The sequence below is a fragment of the Rousettus aegyptiacus genome, unplaced genomic scaffold (genome assembly GCF_014176215.1).
Source record: "Rousettus aegyptiacus isolate mRouAeg1 unplaced genomic scaffold, mRouAeg1.p scaffold_m13_p_1, whole genome shotgun sequence".
NCBI classification, from domain to species: domain Eukaryota; kingdom Metazoa; phylum Chordata; class Mammalia; order Chiroptera; family Pteropodidae; genus Rousettus; species Rousettus aegyptiacus.
The window spans coordinates 52,818,875-52,838,989 of NW_023416284.1; the positions used below are offsets into that span (position 1 = coordinate 52,818,875).

The window sequence follows — 20,115 nt, forward strand, 5'->3', positions numbered from 1 at the left end:
CAGAAGTCTATAGGAAGGGAAAGAAAGCTGCTCCCTCCACAGAAATAACGTTTAGGAGTTTTTTGAGCATTAGAGAAACTTAGACCATCTATCTACAGTCAAGAGCATACTTAATTGATTAATGTCCAAACCTGTAGAAATACAGACTTTGCAGAACACCAGCAATCAGGTGTCAGGATGGGGATGGAAGGCACAGGAGGGTACTTGCTCTGTAAATAAGAGAGGAAAAGCATCATTCTGAAGCAGTTCCTGGGCTTCACCCAACCTGGGAGTAGGAGGGAGTCTTGCTTCTGAATGCCGGTTAAAGCTAGTGAGAGTAAGAGTAGAAGGGTACAAATGTGATAAAATAATTTAAATTCTGATTAGAAGCCTTGTTAGGTTTTCTGTTTTGTGGAACCCCTTCTGTACTGACAGGAGGGCTAGAAGGACGAGTCCTAATCGAACAGACCTCCTCTTGGTTGGTGAACCCCTGGTGGTTGTAAGCTGATAGATGGGCTTTTGTGATAAACTGGCCTTGATGTTTTTAGTTACAATTCCAGCAGATTATGGGTAAAGTAAGAGAGGTTTCTAATACATCTTAGATTCATTTATTCACTTGTAAACATTTTTCGAGTGCTTTTGATGAACCAGGAAGTAATGTAAGGGATGCAGAAAGGACTATAGTTTAAGAGGAATTAGAAATAAAGAAAAAAAAAACAATCCTTTTCCCCAAGAGTCTCACTGTCGAGTTGTAGAGACAGATAAGAAAACCAGCTTCATGAGGTGTTTCCATAGATGCGTTTGAGAGTGACTGTGGCATCTATGAGGCAAGGGCACTGTCCCTCTTAGGAATGGGAAAGCCAAATCCAAGTAAGCCTTTTAAAGGAGGCCTTACTTTATGCCGTGAAAGATTTTGCACAGGCTGATGTGGCAAGCATCCCAGGCAGAGGGAGCAGTGTGTACACTGGAAAACACAAGGCAGAGGTGGCCCCACAATTCTGCAAGTGCATCACGAACAACCAAAACTAGTCAGCTGGTCACCGAACTCCACCTCTTTGATGGAGTGTGGGAACCCAGTTCCAGAGTGTCAAAACCCCCAAAGTGGGCTCTATTTCTCAGTATTAAGTCAGGCTCCCTGTTTCTAGAGCTTCCTCTGAGAGTCTATGCGTAAGTTCATGTTAATACCACCTGGACAATGGGTGATATTAAAATCCACTCAGCCTCTGTCATGAAATTAGAATTACCCAAAAGGAAAGGAGCAAATATTTCTTGAGCAGTCACTATATTTCAGGCATGGGGTTAGGTGCCTTTACCAGTAACTTTCTCACCAACTGTAGCTGCTTGCCTTAATCACTAAAAGCATCCTCTTTTAACCAGAGATGTGACTTGTTTTCTCCTGGGCTTCTATTTGCATTTAGATGCACCTTCCTCTGTGAAAAGCCATCCCTAAATCCTAATGCTACATTGTATTTCTCTAAGTGACTTGCCTTGCAGCCCTTCTCCCGACTGCCTATTACAATTATTTATGTTGATGTGACGGCTCACCCCCTTAAGTGAAAGGATAAACAATTAAAGTCCCCGCTAGAGGTAGCAGGCTGACCTTTCTGGGATGCCATTAGGACTTGTCTTGAAGAGGGCTGTGCAATATGGCTGCTCAGACTAAACTTTAACTAATTATTCAATCAACGATTTGGCAGGTCAGTCAATGGGAAACAATTTCAGTCAGCTGAAATTGGTCACACTTCATTTCCCATCAACTGTCAAGCCAAATTGTGGATAAAGTCATAAGTAAAGGATCATTGCCTGTCATTCTTGGGACCAGCTTTTTCTATCTCTTCCACTTACTTAGACCTCAGACTGATCGATAAAAGCAGGTATTTTGCTCTTACAGAGGGAACCAATATAAAATGTTTACCACCTTCTGAGATGCAAGGGAAGGGGAGAATATTTTCTTTTTCATAATTGATGCGGCTGCAGCCATCTAATCCCCTAACCTTGTCAGGCAGCTCGGATATGAAAGTTGGTTTTTAAATCCCATGATCCATTATGCATCACTTACTTCCACATCTATTACCATTCCATCAGCCAAATGACAGGATTCCCCATCAGGGCCTCTGAATGTGTGGGGCCCTTCAACTTTATGCCTGTGGATAGGCATGTGGAACTTCATACATGGGTGATTTACAGGCAATTAGCAGGAGGCAATGGCAGATTTAGTATAGCTTTTCTGGGAGTTATGAATAAAGGATGTAGGGAGGCAGATTTCCACCCCCAAAAAAGGTCTTGGATAGATCCAAGCAATGAATTTTGTGACTTTAACCACTACCCTCTCAGAAGATGTTCGAAAATGGAATGTATTCTTGACTAAGTTGACTGGGAGCCTCTAAAACCCACTCTGGCCCAGGCTGGTAGAGCCTTACTGGGTGGGCCAGTGAGTCATGGAGAAAGAGACACAGATTGATATTTATATACATGCTTCCTTATCTCCACTGGGTCCCCAAACCAACTCACCTCCTTCCTTATGCCATGGGTCCTGATTGAGACTTAGGCAGAGAAGACCTCTAGGATCTGGATATGGACCACCAAGAGGTAACCAGAATGGAATTTTCTAAGAAACACGGCCATGTGCAAAAATTTCTACATTTTTCTCACAATAATTTGTGATGTAAAAAGGGTAGAGTTTTTAAGTCTCTGTTTTATATCATAGGAAATGAAGGTTTAGAAATTCGAGTGATCTCCCTAACATCATGTAGCTACTTAACAACGAAACTGGGTTTGGATTCCAGATCTCCAGAGCAAGATCCTTTTTTTTATCCAAACTATATTTCCTCAATCAGCAGATTCCAATTTAACAATTTTCTCATGCATATGCACATCCTTTATTCTTTCGTTCACTCAACAAAAATTTATTGAAAACTCATTGCGTGCCATGCACTTACTATTTGTACCTTCAGGGAGCTCACAGTCTGGGGAGAAAGACAGATTGTTAGCAAGAGAGCAAATGGTGCCAGTTGACATTACTGAAGTGGTTAAATCACGGGTGCTTTGGGGGTTTGGAGGGGGCACCTCCTTCAGTCTTGGGGGTGGTCTTGAACCTCTTTCTTGAGGATATGGCATAAGGCCTCAAGGATAAGCAGAGGTAGCTAGTCAAAAGCACTTTTAGGTCAGAGGCAACGGCACATGCGAAGCCCCAGAGGCAAGACACAGCTTAAAGGCAGTTGGGTATTTAGTATGGAAGGTGGAAAAGAGGAGAGGTGGGCTGGTCTATTCATGGAGGAGCTTGTAAGCCATAAGTTGGCTGCTTGCAGAGAGCCAAGCCTCTGGCCCCATCTTCCTCCTCCTGCTCCTCTCCAGGAGGAAGGAAGATTGACTTTGGATCACTGTCAAATACTTCTTTGAGCGGCCAGAGAAGAAGTAATGCTTCTGCCGCAGAGCACACAATGGTGATTGCTCACGCAGACATTTTTCTCCCAAAAAGGATTGTGTAGGCTAAGTGGCTTGATCGAGGTCACTTGCTGCTGGTCAGGGAAGGAGCTGAGATTTGAGGCCAGGCTTCCTGTCCAAGCTGCTTTCACAGTGGTGTTTAACACTGCCTTTGACTTCTTAGTATGTCAGTCTTTTCACTCGAAGAAAACTCTCTTTTACATTACATTACTTTCTTTTCCAATGTTTTGTATCAGAGAAAATAACAACATTCTCCAGCCTTTAAGTTGTCCTCCATCCACAAAAGGAGTCGGATATTGCACTAAAATTAGGCTCTTCAACAACTTATTAGATGTTTCCCTTTTAATTGAGTAAAAGTAATACACTCATAATTTTTTTAAAAAACAATGTGGTAAGCCTCAGTATTAAAACCTTTTATTCCTGACTGACATGAGCAATTCTAAAGGAAGAGAAATTAGCAATGGCATGAATATGACATTACATGCTACAAGTCTGGATAGGATAATTGAAAAAAAGGAGACTGAGTTTTCCTATAATATTTCAGGGTTGATGAGCATGAGTAGAGGGAACCTAGTCCAAGCCATGTGTTACAGACTGTGTAACCAGGAAAAGGCAAAAAGAAAGTGGAGACTAGCACCTCTCGACTCCCTCCCAAGCAGTAAATGCCGGGAGCACTTGTAGTGAGAGCCTTTCTTCAAGTACATGACGCCAAATTCTATTTCCTTCAACTTCAGAATGTCGATGAAGTAGAATAGAGGTTGTTTCCACAAGATATTAAAATGACAGAGAGTGTTTTTCTTCGCTCACCAGAGAACAGAGCTGGTAGCTATGGTTTTAGGGGATGCAAATGTAGATGTCTCTAGAACCCAGGAAGGAGCTATAAATGTATGAGTCCAGCTTGGCGAATGCCAAGGGCATGTGACAAATTCCTTCTCCAAGTGGCAGCTCCATATGATTGGGATCATGAGGGAATAGAGACACAGTAACCCAGACCCAATAAGTTTTCAAAGGAAGTTACTATTCTGGTTTTTGCATGTATCTTATATTTTTAAATTAGAAACTTCTGATTTCGAAATGTTGTAACCCCTGGTTTGTGTCCTTATTTGCTAGAAAGAAAAGTGATCATTTACTGTATATTAGTGAAAGTTTTCTACCTGGGATTTTATAAATCTCAATAGTATGGAAAGAGGTAAGTATGAGGTAAGGAAAGCCAGAAAATAAGGAATCACACAACTGATGTACATGACATTTCCCCAGGGAACCAGAGACAGGGGCTGTCAGAAGATTTGAGGCGGGGGCCTCCACCCAACCCCTAGGCTCTGCCAGTTGAACACATTGATTTTTTGAAGCCCCAGGAAGAAGTGAAACCACATCAAATCCCTTGAGCTTCTGAGGTAGGAAAAAATGCCATCTCTGCTTAAACATTTCCACTGCAAGAAATGTCATCCTCTGGATGACAGGGAAGGGGGAGAATATACCTGGATCTTCCCAAGTGTAATTTGTTAGAGGCAGAAGTATTAAAACACTCCCCACAGCTCAGTGGCATGGAACATTGGAAAACACAACCCTTCTCTACATAGGAAGTGTAAAGGGAAAAGAACTGCCCCTTCCTGCCAGGTAAGTGAAGCGATAGGGGCAGCGTGCTTTATTGTCACCACCAAAGTGCCTCAGAGCACAGGTGACGTTGAGCAGGAGAAAGCCCTTCAGTGCAGCGAGGACCATCCCAGCCAGGTTTGCTTTTGCTGCTATGTTTATCATATTATAGCGCCTGCTGCTCAAACCCCCACAAGTTCCCACGGAGGTAGCTACATCTTCAAGAGGAGCAGAAAAGTGAAAGCAGTTCATGCACATGATTCCAGCAGAAAGTTCCCCACCCTGTCCAGAGCACCATCTCCATGCTCCATGCTCAACGTTAATTCTAAAGCCTGGCCTGCAGGGACTTCGGAACAGACTTTATGATTAAGCCAGCTTAATGGAAATGTCACCCCTGAGTCCTTTGCCCACAATGATCTGAATAGCAGAAGGGTTGCTGAAAGCTCTTGCCCAGTTGCTACTGTGGTAGTTAGGAGGTTAGTTCCTTTTGCTAGAAAACCCACTTTGGAAGTGCACGCAGCCATGGCGCATGTTTTTAAAAATGTGCTTGTCACATTTAAAAATTGCCATTTTCCTCATAATTATGGGAATGTAGGAGTGTCTCGTGTTTCATTTCCCTTCTCCAGATTTCTTATCTTAGACTTTACACTGGCCTGAAAACCGGAAGGTCTTGGAATCAGACCACAGATGTCAAGTCAGGACCTGGTGCAAACACAACAGTTTAGGAAAAAGACCCAGATCATATACTACATGACAACCCCTCATTTTGCACTTGTACTATCAGAATAATGTGAAGAATTGAGCCAAGTATCCACATTTTTTTGCTAATGAAGAAAACTTTAATTGTACTAATAATAACTCTGAGCATAGGCTTTAGCAATAACTTTGAACCGTAAGGGATGTTTTTTCAATTGTGGCATCTCCTTAAGATCCATATAAAGATGGCTTGTGTGCTTGGGAAGAGATTCTTGTGTTTAATTGGTATTTTTTAAAGCGCCTGGAATGTGATTGAAATGCTGTGGTGTTGAACTCCTGAGGCAGTTTCAAAGAATTTTCAACTTCATTCCCATTATAGTCTTATAGTTTGGGAGAGAGAGGGCGATAGGGTTCTTGCCATGCCTCGGACTGAAGGTATCAGTAACAAACTACCCCAAATTTGGAATAAAACTATGAGTCATTTATTATTATTATTATTATTATTGTTATTATTGTTATTATTATCATCTCTTAGTTCTGTGGGTTGACTGGACCTAGTTGAGCAGATCTCCACTGAGGTTTATACAGTTGCCATCAGAGTCTGGGGCTGGAATCATGAAAGGTTCTCACACCTCTAGAGGCTGATGCTGGCCATTGGCTGGGACCTCAGTAGGAGCTGTTGGCCAGAACACCTGTAAATGGCCTCTTCATGGAACCTGGACTTCCTCGCAGTGTGGCCTATGGGTTCCAGGGTCCATCATCCCAAGACAGAGAACCAGACAAAAACCATATCGCCATTTCTAATTTAGCCTCTGGAGTCGCCCAGTGACACTTTCCAGTGTATTCTATTCATTGGAGGTGAGGTGATATGGTCAGCCCACAGATAGGGCAACAGAAATTAGACTGTCCCTCTTGATAAGAGGAGTGTCAAAGGATTCTAAATTACGAAAAACTTCAAATCAGTCTTTTAAAAAAGAAGGCAAGCCAGTCTCCTTTTAAAACAGTAGTCAGACCTTTCCGCCACTCACCCCCCCCCCCACCCTCTGCCTTTTTACTCACTTCCTGAGGAATAATGTCTCAAAATAAGTCTACCAGAAACTAACTAGCCAAATTGGCTGGAGCTGGAGAATGTTGCTTTTTTCTTTTCCAAGATGAAATTACCTGTGAAACTAGAATGGCAGTTCCTCTTTTAGAATCCTCTGAAATTAGCAAATGATTCTCAAGTAGGATAGGCAAGACTCCCGAGTAGTGATGACTTCATTACACTTTGGTGCTGCCATGCCAGATTCAGGCTGCTAGGTGTAATAGGTAAGTCTCCTCACATTCGCTTGAAGCTGAGCGGGAGGTGATGTCCATTGTTTGAGAACACACATTGTTCACACAAGCCTTTGTCCTGCATAACAGCTCCTGTTCATCAGTATGATACATCGCACTCTGATTTTCTACTTCTCTCTTTCTTTCAAGATATTCCTTTCTCTTCTCTGATTGCTTTTTCTTCTTAGACCATTACTCTAGTTGATAGTGCCAGGTTATCATTGGCTCCCATCTCCCTCTCCAATAAGGCTGTGATTGATACTAATCTTCCTCATGGGACACATTTTATAGGATGCACAGTGGAAACCACTCTCTAAATCTTAGCTTTATATGTGCTGACAGTTTACAAGGTTGCACCTCACACTCATCTCAGGAGGCTTAAGGGGAAATGTGAGGACCATGTAATCAGACCTCCTAATAACTAAAATGCCTTTCATATACAGATTCTGTTATGCTACTCAGCAGTCCGTGTTAACTCCTGTTTTTGTTTTTGTTGTTGTTGTTTGTTTGTTTGTTTGTTTGTTAACTTTTTTCCAGCCAACTAAATACTAGATCTGAATTTTTATGCTATTTGGGACATTGCCAGTTCCTAGAAGCCCAGCACTCCTCATTTCTCTCTTTTAAGGAAAGTGGTATTTTAATTACTTTAACGAAAATTCACTTGCCATGAATTCCATAAAAACAGAAAATTGAAGCAATTGCAAACACCTCACTGAAGCAGAAGACTTGCTCCAAAATATAACTGTATCTTTCCTAAGACAACTGAGCTCCTGAGAGATTTACAAATAAGTATGTTACCTAACTCTTCATTTGACATATGCTTGGGTTGACATTTTTTTCCAGACTCAAGATATTGTTTTTTGAAAAGTTTTGATCTCTCATATAAAGTTCGTACCCCTAAAATATGCAGGCCAAGGAAGTCAAAGCAATGCAGTATTCGCTTGCAACAGTATTAGATCCACTGTGTTCTTCAAATGAATGCTTGCATCCAGAAAATAGAAGTGCTTATTGGGCTCAAAGCCTTTCAGCAGCACAAGCTAGATGCATGATTTGCTAATCAGTTTACATGAAACTCGAAGAAGGTTTCTGTTTCTTCTACCTTCATATGGTCAAATCACTGTGGACCAAATAAATGAATCATTATGAAAATTGGGGTTGTTTGATATTTTAACATGGAAATTCAGACCTACTTATATGTATGGGGGAAAATGAATATGCAAAAACTTAGTTCCTTTGAGTAGTTAGATTTCTTTCCCAATCTTGTTCTCATATCCAAAAGCGAGACACTCCCCTGGATTGGCCATTTTAGAAGAGATGATATCTCAGAACCCTTCTGTTTCCCTTCCTATAATATCTGTGTTCTTTTTGAATAAAGATTTCTGAGAAAATTGGGTGTTTGGGGTTGAATTGAATACTCCCCCCAAAACTGGCATGTTGAATCTTAATCCCCATTACCTCCAAATATAACTCTATTCAAAGATAGAGACTTTAAAAAGGTAATTAAGTTGTCTATGGCCACACCACCCTGAACAAGCCTGATCACATCCGATCTTGGAAGCTAAGCAGGGTTGGGCCTGATTAGTATTTGGACGGGAGACCACCCAGGAAGACCAGGTGCTGTAGGCATAAAAAAATAAAACAATAAGGGATCATAAAATGACAAGGTCCTTGAAATCTGTGAGGTCAACCAAGGGTTGCTCTGCCTAAAAATAAATAAACGAATAAATAATAAATAAATAAATGAAAAGGTAATTGAGTTAAAATCAGGTCTTTAGGGTGGGGCCTAATCCAATATGACCGATGTCCTTATAAAAAGAGATTAGGACACAGAAAACAGGACAAGAGGCAGCCTTGTGAGGCTAGAAGGTGGCAAGAAGGTGGCCATCTGCAAACCAAAGAGAGTGGCTTAAGAAGAAACCAAACCTTCAGACATTTGATCTTGGACTTCTAGCCTCCAAAACTGTGAGGAAAATTAGTTTCTCTTATTAAGCCACCCAGTCTGTGGTATTTTGTTATGGCAGTTTAGCAAATGAACACACTGGATGTTTATCCCGCATATAACAAAAACTCATTTTTCTGGGTAACTAACTAAAAATGCTTTGCACATTTCTAGGTACAACTCTGAGCAAGGTGAGAGTAGCCTGGTCTCAGTTTCAAGGTGTCAAAGGTAAAGTTAGACACTAATTAAAGTGATAAGGATGGATTTTAGTCAGTAATACGTTGGTTCAGTAGGGGAACAATAAGGAGAAGAATCCAACGTGAACTGAACTCAACTCGTACAGAAGTGACTGGAGAGTTTAAAAAAAAAAAAAATGAGGACATAGGACAGGGTCTGAGCCAGGGCTTGACAGAATCAGGGAGGTAAAAACTTATAAAAATCAAGAACAGGGGTTGGTCCATGTGAAATTCATCTGGGTTCACTGGTGCCTATTGAACTTAGACTTCTGTCCTCCCTCAGAGGCCGAGGGACAGGGGGCTATCTTCAGGCGTTGGCTGAAACAGACAGTACATTCCTTTGACAGCCTTGAGTTCTCTCAGGCAGGCACTTTAAGGGGAGCTAGAGTCATCCTAGGTTCACAGCCTCAAACTATGTTAGTGTTTGTTCAAGTCTTTATAGGCCAAGGTTCACAGGCCTAGTAGAGAAGAAGGCTCTGAGGAGCAGGGCCAGAGTTTGATCAAGGAGTCTTTGTCAAAGGCCACCGGAGTCAAGCAGAGCATATGTGCTGACAAATGTTATTTGAGCCCTTCTAGCACTGAGAGGCACGAAAAGGAATCACAGGTTTTTGTTGACATAGCACCATCCAGTAATGAAATCCAGAGCCTTTCTGAATTGTGAGATGACATAGGTCTAGGAGGAAACTCCATAAAAGCAGATCTGAAATCTAGGGCAGGCTCAGAAATCATGGTAGGGAAGGAGGCAGGAGCATTCAGAGTTAGAATTTAGGGTTTGCAGTTTTTCTGTACCTGCTGTGCTTTATTATGCAGAGAAGTGAGAGGCTGAGTGTGGGGGTATGGCAGAATTGGGCCATTGCAGTGACAACTTAGAAGATCATAAGCTACAAAGCAGATAGGACAGTTTGCAAAAGGGGAAGTAATCGGGGTCATAGGGTGGGTGTCCTGTGCTAATGCTGGCCACAAAATAGCCCTTTCAGGTAAGGGGGTCACTGTCAGGGTGAGAGTTCAGAGAGAGTCCAGGCAACAAGCTGCAGCCCAGCCCCGGGCAGCAGAGGAGAGGCCTGCGTGGTTCCTGTGGGCTTGGGAGCTCGGGCGCTTCTCAGAAGCCAGGACCGCATCGTGATTCTGACACCGCACACCACCTGGATCAGCTCCTCAGAAATATTCTTGTAACCCTTTGTGCTTTTCTTTCCTCGCATTTATTGCAGTTTGTAATTACTATTATTTGATTAACGACATCTGTCTTCCCCACTACACTGTATGCTTCAGGAAGGCAGAGTGGTGACTATTTTATTTTCCATTGAATTCCCAGAACCTAACATGGCCCCTGGCAAGAGTTGACGTTCAAGAAATACTTGCTGAGTGGGTGAATGAATTGATTCATATCGATGCCCTTAAGCTATCAGAGCCTCGCTTCTGGTATGGAATGTTGTATGAGGCATGGAAGGTTACGAATAGAAAGTAGTGTTCTCCTGGGGACAAGCTGAGAAAACCGCCCTCACCTGGCCTTAGAGCCTAGAGTCAGGGCTCCATCTATGTGTTTTGGGAGAGCATCTCACCTCTGAAAGGCCACTGAAGGTCTCATGACTGGGCCTGATTATGGAGATTTCGGAACAGATTTTAACATGGGAGGCCCAGTTTTTACATCCCTGATTCTGCCTTCTGTAGAGAAAAAAAGGGTGGTGGATCTGCCTGTGGAAACCAGGCCAGGATATGATCTTTAACAGAAGGAGGCGCCACACGGACGACTGTTTAGCAGCCTCCAAGCCTGAAGTGATGGACCATCACAGTCCAGGGAACACTAGATCTCCAGCTGCCCAGTGCAGGGAGTCAGAAAGCTTCTTATCCCCTGACTCCATCTGCTGAGACCCGCCTTTCTATTGTCACCTGAAAACTGATCAGATCATCTTCCAGGCCCTCTGCACCCCTAACTTCTGTATCTATCCCTGGTCCCCAGTTCTCCCTTTATAGATTCTGTTTGTTGTAGGCACAAACATCATAAGCATTAAAAGGTGCTAAAAAAGCCCCATAATTCTAAAATCATTCTCTCTCTTCTCTCTCTCTCTCTCTCTCTCTCTCTCTCTCTCTCTCTCTCTCTCTCTCTCTCTCTTCACTTCATAGACACACACACACACACACACACACACACATGCGCGCGCACACACACACACACCTGCCTCCATCCCATTCCAAGGACACTAAAATGCTTGCTATTCCACAAGTCACTCTTTTGGCTTAAGGAATTGAAAAGATTACAATTAAACCATTCTTATACCTGGGCACAATTTCCTTTGTGAGAATCAGTTTTCTCTGGATACCCGGAATACTCTTAGAAAAAAAAATGGATTATAGACTAGATGAATTTTTATCAGAAAATGTATTTAGGAAAGGCCTAGAACATGGGGTGGTTCTACAGTCACAGTGAGATCCTTGGGTGGCCAGGAGGGCAGCAGTGACATGCTGGTCCTATGGTAGGGTGAAGAATAGGTGGGTCAAATGCAAGTGATGCAAAGAAAAGAAGTGTTAGAAGGGGCCAAATGGAGACTGAGGTCAGGCAGTTTACAGCTCTATCCATTGTGTCAAGATCACCAGCCCTACCCCAAGCCTCCCTCCCTCATGCCGCCTCTTTCCCCACCCCAGAGGCAGTCTCCTCTTTTTCTATTACACACCTCCAAGCAGATGGCAGAATAGTAAACATGTAAATACAGGTAGCTGGCTCAGTCTCCTTGCACAGAGCTCATTTCCAGAGGAAGTCCTGCACTTGTCCAAACTATTGTCAGAAAAAGATATTTTCTGTGAAGAGGTAGTGTTGCGTCATGGGAAAGGAGCTGAGCTGGAAGTTTTACCTAGAATTCTAGTCCCCTTCTTGGCACTTGCCCTTGCGTGACCTTGGGCAAGTTCTTTCACCTCCAGGGGCTGGTCTTCCTTTCATGTAAATGTCATGCCACCTTTGTCCTGATTGCTGCCATTTTTATTGAGAAAGGCGCCCTGGGAAATCTGATTAAGGACAGACTCCCAGCCTCTTAGCCAGGGGAGGGGACCCTCGTGCTTAGATCTCGTGAACACTTAGGATCACCCTTGGCTCCTCTCATGTTAATTTCTTCCTCCTTCTTACCAACCCCACTTTTCTGTATAAGGGCACAGCATGGCCGACTGCATTTAAAATTGCTTTCTAAAAGGCACAAGCATGAATCCTGGCTAGGCTGCCTTTGTGTAGACCTGGGACTGATTCATCTCAAGAGGCCTAATTCCAACCTTGGAACAGACTTGCAGAGGTGTCATTGAGAAGGGCTCACAGGGCTAACCTCAGTGACTCCCAAGGGCAAGGGAAATATAGCCCTGGCTCCAGGTGTCAAGGAGCAGGATAATGGCCAGGGCTCTCCAAAGTTAGCAGAGAGGGCACAGCAGGTGTCAACTGCTGCACTTATTTTACTCATTAATCAGTTTAACTGTCGTCTCCCCAGTTTATATGCAGCTGCCATGATAGTAGGAATTGTCTTGTTAGTTCACTCGTGTATCCTTAGCATGTAGAACAGTCCCTGGAACATAGTAAACTACTAAGAAATAGATTTTGAATGAAAGAATGGATGAAATGCTGCAATACACACTCAATATTCTCCCAGGTGATGGGAGGAATTGGGGAGGAGCGGTGCTGACAGAGTTCTTTCACCTTCACTCCAAAGACAGAAAGTTAATGGCATACAAGGGAGTAAAAGGGCGCCAGCTCCTGCTGCACAGTGCTTATGGGTCTTTCCACAGTTCTATAATTTAATTAATCCCAAAAGATATATTCCCTGACCTCTAATCACTTACAATAAAAACAAATGTTGTTTTTTAGACTGAAGATGGATTGAAATGTATTTCTTTATACTTGAATACAGAGTTTACGACCCTGTCTCAGGGAACCTGTACTGGAGGGCAGGGGTAAAGGTCTACTTTGGTTTCCCATTGGCCTCTTCTAACGCCTGCAAGCATGAGCTTAAGATGAGTGACCATTTACTAATCAACAATCGTGGGTCAGATATTGAGCTAAGCTCTGTGGATAAGACAACATCCCCCAAACGTTTGTAGTCTAGCAAGGCACCCTGACAAATAAACCATGGTTGTAATTCAGGTGAGATATGGTGGAGGGCTGAACTGAGGTGTTTAAAGTAGAAATGGAAAGAAGTGAATAGAGTTGAGAGAAATTGAAGATGAAGGTTAACAAGCTTTAATGCCTTCTTGGTTGAGGCTGAGGAAAGAGAGGGGTTTAGTGTGACACCCAGGTTTGGAGCTTGAGCAGCTAGGTGAAGCTGGGGCCTTCACCACGCAAGAATGGCAGATGACGAGAAAACAAGTTCAGCTCTAGATGTGCTGAGGGTGAGTCTCCCGTGTGCCATCCAACCAGAAAAGTCCATTAGGAAGTAGGATCGTTTTCATCCAAGATACCGGTTAAGAAATGGCAGAGTTTCACTGTTTAATATTTTAAACATCAATAATGTTCTAGATAGACAGACACCCTTCTACATTTGAAGACTGATTTACAGTCTAGGCATTCCTCCTGAGTAAGTCTTATTTTTGAAACAAACAGTACCGTCAGCTGTGAGTGCAGTCAAAAATGAGCCAGGCCAGACCAGTGGGGAATATGGTTTGTCATGATCTGTATTTACCACGCCTTCCTTCAGTAACCCCTGCCTTGGCCTCCCGCACTGTCAGCTTTGAAGGATATTTAGTCCTTCTATCTTCAAATTATTTAACCTTTTTATAGCCCCTTAGGACAAATCCTGGATATCTCAGACATCTCAGGCATGTCCAAGAATAAGCACAAAAGATGAAAATGTCTACCTCTGTTCAACCTGACCAGAGCAACTCACTGTCTCATGCCTTCAAAACTGAAACAAAACTTCCTAGCAAAAACTTCCATGCTTAAGGGGTGGACAATTTCATCAGAGGTCAGAAAAAATGATCAGAGCTTCTTCAGAACTTCAGTATATTTTTTTAAAGTCTTGTCATTTTCTGACTAGAATTCAAACTGGAGGAAAATATCATAGTCCTCTGAGCAAATCGTAAGTAAATGGAATGATGAAACCCAATTCCTGCAGCTTTAGAAATTCATATATTAATTCATTCAACCAATAAATACATCTTCTGTATTTAAGCCACTTTCTGGGACAGAGTGGGACACAAAGATAAAAAAAAAATCATTCTGCCTCCCAAGGAGGTGACACAAGAATGGTCAAGATTGGTGAAGAAATAACTTGCAGTATGAAGGGGCAATGCTGGTGGCAGAAGAGCAGGCTGAGACTCCTTTGTCTATTAATTCCTTGAACCCTCACAGCCTTATGAAGTAGGTTTTATCATTGCCATTATTTTATAAGTGAGGAAACTAAGGCACACAGAAGTTAAGTAATTTTCCCAAGGTAAATAGTTGGTAAGTGATAGGATCTGAATCCAAGTGGTTGAAACTAAGGACAACTTTGTTGATCAAATGGCCTTTACAGAAGACTTTTAAAGGTGGGTTGGCTTTCAGTAACTGGAGTCAGGGGAAGCCCAGGAGTGTATTTCAGATGGAGGCGCCTCTTTGAGCAGACAAGGACATAACACATTTGGATAAATAAGCTGGGTTCTAGTTTGAGGGAGTTTATGGTCACTTGTAGTAGACTTCCCTCTGTAGTTGATAGGGAGTTATGGAAGGTCTTTGAGCAGGACTGATATTATCAGAACTGTACTTTAGAAATAAAACTGCATTCTGTTCCCTGAGTAAACTAAGTGGACAAAAAGGAAATTTTCTGGCTGCCTGATATAATAATTACAGTTATACTGCCTGTTTCATAAACAGTTCCAATAAATATATAATGGTTCTTGCTCACATAGCTGAAAAAGTGAGTTCCTAATACCTCTCATCCAAGCAACGATTCAGGGACTTGGTCTCCTGCCATTTTTGCTATGCCATCTTTGACACATGGCTTCCTAGTTCACTGTACCATGTCGTCTGAAGGCAAAAAACACTGGAGAAGGCACCTGCTTCTTAAATTCCCCAACGACCTTTGCTCCAATTTCATTGGGAGGCACATGGCTCCCTCTAGAGGCCTGGGGATGAGAAATAGACACCTTGATTAAGCAGCCTCTTCCATCTATGTCTACATTATAGAAGGGAAGCATGAATTTCGGTGGGAAGTCTATCAACACCTGAGTGAGGAAAGAAAAGCTTATTTACCCTTTAGCAATAACTTTTCAAAGTAGTCTAGCATCTCATTTTGAAGCATGGTTGAGAAATGAATTTTATGAGCAAATGAGGCTTAAAATAACATAAAAGCACAGTCCCTTTTAGCACCAACTTGTATTTGTCTAAATTATTTTTGAAGGTTCCAAATTGATTTTATACTTTCTACCTAAGTGAACAAAGCTTAACTTAATTTAAGCTCTTCTTGATGACTTTGGATCCCCATTATGGATGTCACTCATTATAATGCAGTGTGCTGTATACTGAAGGCTTTTGATGGTGTTAAAGTATTTGTTCCTGCGCCAAATACCTCCAGAATTTCAGGCTGTTCTGCAAAATATTCTTTTTAACTTTCCTGGCCCCCTAAAAATTTTCATAGTCACTGTGTCATCTCAAAGCCTCTAATTTCTGTGTTCCAATGCTTTATATATTTTCTCACCATTTTTGTTTTCTACTAATCCTCCTCCCTTCCAGGCTTTCTTTTTCCTTCTTTGACTCTTCAATCATCTTTTCTTTGCAATTTTTCCACTCAACTCTGTTTTGCCTATTATAGTGGACAGAACATGCACGTACTTTAGAGTGGGATTCAACACAGGCTGTGCCTCAGAAACTCTATGACCTGGAGCAATTGAACCTCAAACTTGTTTCCTCAAATAAAAACCAAGGTTGCGATATAGACCTTATCAGTTTGCTTTGGGGTTGACCAAGACACTAATAATAATATAAAATGGTTTCCTGTTAAAATTGATAGCCATTATTATTGTTATTTTGGCACTTTATGAAACCTGGTTTTTATGGGCACCCTCAATAAAAATAAAAATAACCCACAAGGACTCCAGGGAGCTGAAATATAAGAACGGATGGCGGAAGAGTCAGAATACAGGAGTCATTTCTGTGGAGTGGAGGGCCGAAGCCATGAATCTGGATCCTGAAAGTCTCCAAAGAGTTATAGCTCTACTAATATGGCTGAGCTAAAAAAAAAAAAAAACAAAAAAAAACACAAAAAACTAATGTAAATGAATAAAGCCCAAAGAGAGGTATAAAAAAAAAAAAAAAAAAAAAAAAGACTGGGTAAATGTCTTCCCAGCTTCTAAAAAAAAAAACAAACAAAAAACTTTCTAAACCCTGAAGTCCTGAAGTTATCAATGCTATCTGCCTTCACCCACTCCTAGCCTTCTTAAAGGAGCTGGGACACCCATCTCTTCTTGCCAGGAATCAACTTCCTTGTATTTTAGACTCGCTCTCTGAGTCTGGATATAGCCAGAGGAACGAAGGCAGTTGTGTACTGGGCAGCCTGCCCAAGAGGTACCATTATACAGACAGTAGGTACATGATAACTATGTGTTGAGAAAATGAAACAGGAAAAGGAGAAAACAGGTGATTTTTCACTAATACAAAGTCATTTTGCAGCCCTGAGGATGCATCATGTTTAGCAAATTAAAGCAGGTGGCAAAGTACCTCCTTAGTCTGTACATCATGGCTAATGTCCATCAACGGTCAGCAAATGACTAGATTGTGCCTGCATCGATAATCCTCTTTTTAGCCCTGTGCTTTATTTACTTAGTTAATGGATGCCTCACTGGTAGCTCATCATGGTGGTGTTTACTAGGCTTGGCAAAGTAAGAAATTATGAATTTGTTTACTCATGCATTTCCAGCTGGGGTGCTGAGTTGTTATCCAGGCTGCTGATTACCATTCTTTTAGTCTCAGAGCCCCTAAAGTAGGCAGTTCAATAAACAAACCATCAGCTTGACCCAAAATGTCAACACTGACACAATCTGGTTATTTGCTATTTGGCAGTAGTCAGTGTCCAGAGCCTCAGGTAATGACTCATTCGGGAAACTCCTTTACACTTAGATAATAAAGTGAATAGAAGTAAGGTTTCGGTGTAATCGGTTTAGTTTGTACTGCTCAGTCTTCTATGAGAAGAAAGAGTATTTGCGCTAAATTAAATATTCTATTTTGGAAGAGTTTGTCCTTTGGTCTACACTTGGACATATCAAAAGCAAATGGAAACCCAAACAGAAAGCCAGAGAGAGGTCATGATTCTGGAATGGGCCCCTCACCTGCATGAACTAATTTAGTTACTGGTGCAGCAAATATTTAGTGAACACCTACTATATACTAGATCCATTTTGGTGACTTTAACCCAACAGAGACATGAACCCAGTTCTTTAGAACTTTGCCACTTTGTGGGAGAGAGACACTTAATCAATGATTACACATATGACAAGAAATATAAAGGGAGAAAAGGATGCTAAGCTAGTCTTGAAGTTTAGGGAAGGTTCTCTCTGAGGAAATGATGTTTTGAATGAGTGGTAGAGATACAAGTCATAGATGGAGAGAAGAAGCAAGGGAGGGAAACTTTGTTATCATCTTACAAAATAACTCTACACAGTAGGTATTATTGTTCTGGTTTACAATTCCAAGGAAAGCATGTAAATAGCCTTGAGGCAAAGCCTTATGAGTAGTGACACTTGATACTATAAGGAGCTACAAAGTCAAAGTCAGTGTGACTAGACTGTAGAGAGCCTTGAGGGGGTGGTTGATACAGAAGGACTTGACAAGTTAGCAGGATCTAATAAGCCACTGGAAGGATCTGATCTTCGAAGCAACAGGAGACCATTTAGGGATAATAAGCAAAAAGATGTCCTAATTTTAGAAAGGCTATTCTGCCTGGTATGAAGAATAGACAGAAGTGGACGTGAGAGAACTGGCTATGGGCATGGCAGTGACTGGGTAAAGATGGCAGGTTGAACCAGGGGTAGGTGAAGGGGAGGAACTGTACAGATGGATAGAAATTATCAAACTCAACAGAGATAAAGGAGGCTGAGTTAGCAGGTTCAGTGACTGATTGGACACGAGGGGAGAGAGAGTCGCATGTTCTTCAGGAGGGTTTTTTTGGTATCTGTAATAATTAAAACACAATAGAATAATTGTTAGCCCTTACTTAGTGTTTACCATGGCCATTTTGCAGATGAGGAAACTGAGGCTGAGAATAGGGTAGTGCGTACCAATAAATGACTGAACTGTGGTGTGAACCCAAGTCTGACTCCCCAGACAGTGCTTTTTCTACTTTTACATTATAAAGTTAATGTTCTGTTCATTTAGATGTTTTTCTCATTTTGTCAACCGAAACCTTAGCTTTTTCCCTCCAATTTAATTCAGCTATTATGTGAAACTTCCAAGTTCTCATAATTCTCTTGCCTCTGACCATCAATTTTCAGTTATCTTCCCAGATTCAAGCCATGCTGTATTTATCCTAGGGCTTTTTCAAATGTAGCAGACGCCAAAGAAGCCAGTTTTGTGGAATTAGGCCTGGCTGGCCGCATTAAATATCACCTTACTCTAATGAAAATGCATCCTTTTGTTTGTTTTAATGAGCACAGGGGGCCTTTATGTCCAATCTCCTCCTAGTGGAGGTAATTGCATATGAGTGACCTTTGAAGGAAATCACATCAGGGAGTTATTTGAAAGGCTGTGAGGTGAGCCAGTGTGTAACAGCGACCATTGAACTTGCATTTCAGAGAAGAACCGGGTTCTTGAAACATGCTTGTCTCACTGACTCATCCACGCCCCCTTTGGACAGAGAAAAATTATGTACAGCTTGCCAAAAAAGTAAAGTAGTGACGCATTAAGAGATTTCCTTATCTCTTGAGCATTTGCTATATGCCATACATACATCATGATCCTTGCCCCAGTGGAACTCATGTTTTAGTGGTAGAAACAGTTGATAAAAGAATTTTTAAAATGTAAATCACTACACTGTGGCGTGAAGGAAATAAATGGGATCATGACAGGTAATTAATTTGAGCCTCAATTTCCCCACCTGATAAAATAAGGAAAATGCTATTTTCAGGATTAAGTTGAATAATGGATGTATTGTGCTTAAAACAGTGCCTGGCACATTAGTTGAACATTTTTTTCAGTGTTGTGCATGGTTAATATCTTTTTTATAGTAAGCAGTGGAGGCCCTTTCCATTCCCTCCAGGAGGGCTTCCTGGAGGAAAGGGCTTTTAATCTGAGACCTTAGAGAAGGGGCCAACCATGTGAATAACCAAGGAAGAAAAGGCCAAAGACAAAAAGAGGGACAGCTTGTCTCTCCTGTAGGCAGAAAGGAGATCAGTGGTTAATGGGGCTGCAGAACAAAGTGTGGAATGAGTTGAGGGTCATGAGATAGGCAAGACTCCAACCAGGTAAAGAATTTGGATTTTATTCTTCGAGCAGGTGCTTTAAGCTTTAAAATCTTACTCTGGCAGCTGTGTAGATACTGAACTGTATGGGTGAAAGCTGAGACACTGGGAAGGAACATTGGTGGGTGGAGGAATGCTGGTGGGAGGGTGGGAGGCGGAAAGCAAAGACCCGTGGGTGGCACTATATTTGTTTCCCGGAGCTGCCAGAAAAAAATTACCTCAAACTGGGCATCTTAAAACAACAAAAATTTATTCTCTTGCAGTTCTGGAGGCTAGAAATCTGAAATCGAGGTTTTGGCAGGGCCCTTTTCTCTCTGATAGCTCTAAAATTCTACCTCACATCTTCCACCTTCCGAAGGCTGCCAGCAATCTGTGTTCTTCGGCCAGTAGATACATCACTTTAATCTCTGCCTCCATCAATCACAAGGTGTTCTCCCTGTGTTCCTTTGTGTCTCTGAGTTTCTTCTTATAAGGATAGCAGCGACTGGATTTAGGACTCACACTAATTCAGTATGACTT

At 41.9% G+C, this 20,115-nt stretch overlaps 1 protein-coding gene and 1 pseudogene across 3 annotated transcripts in view; both read left to right on the forward strand.

Moving 5' to 3' along the window:
• The window catches only part of ST6GALNAC5 (ST6 N-acetylgalactosaminide alpha-2,6-sialyltransferase 5), a 141,777-nt gene that overhangs the window by 93,553 nt on the left and 28,109 nt on the right, over window positions 1-20,115 (forward strand). The gene's annotated exons all lie outside the window — the stretch shown is intronic.
• On the forward strand, window positions 8,534-8,652 carry LOC118605750 (annotated as a pseudogene).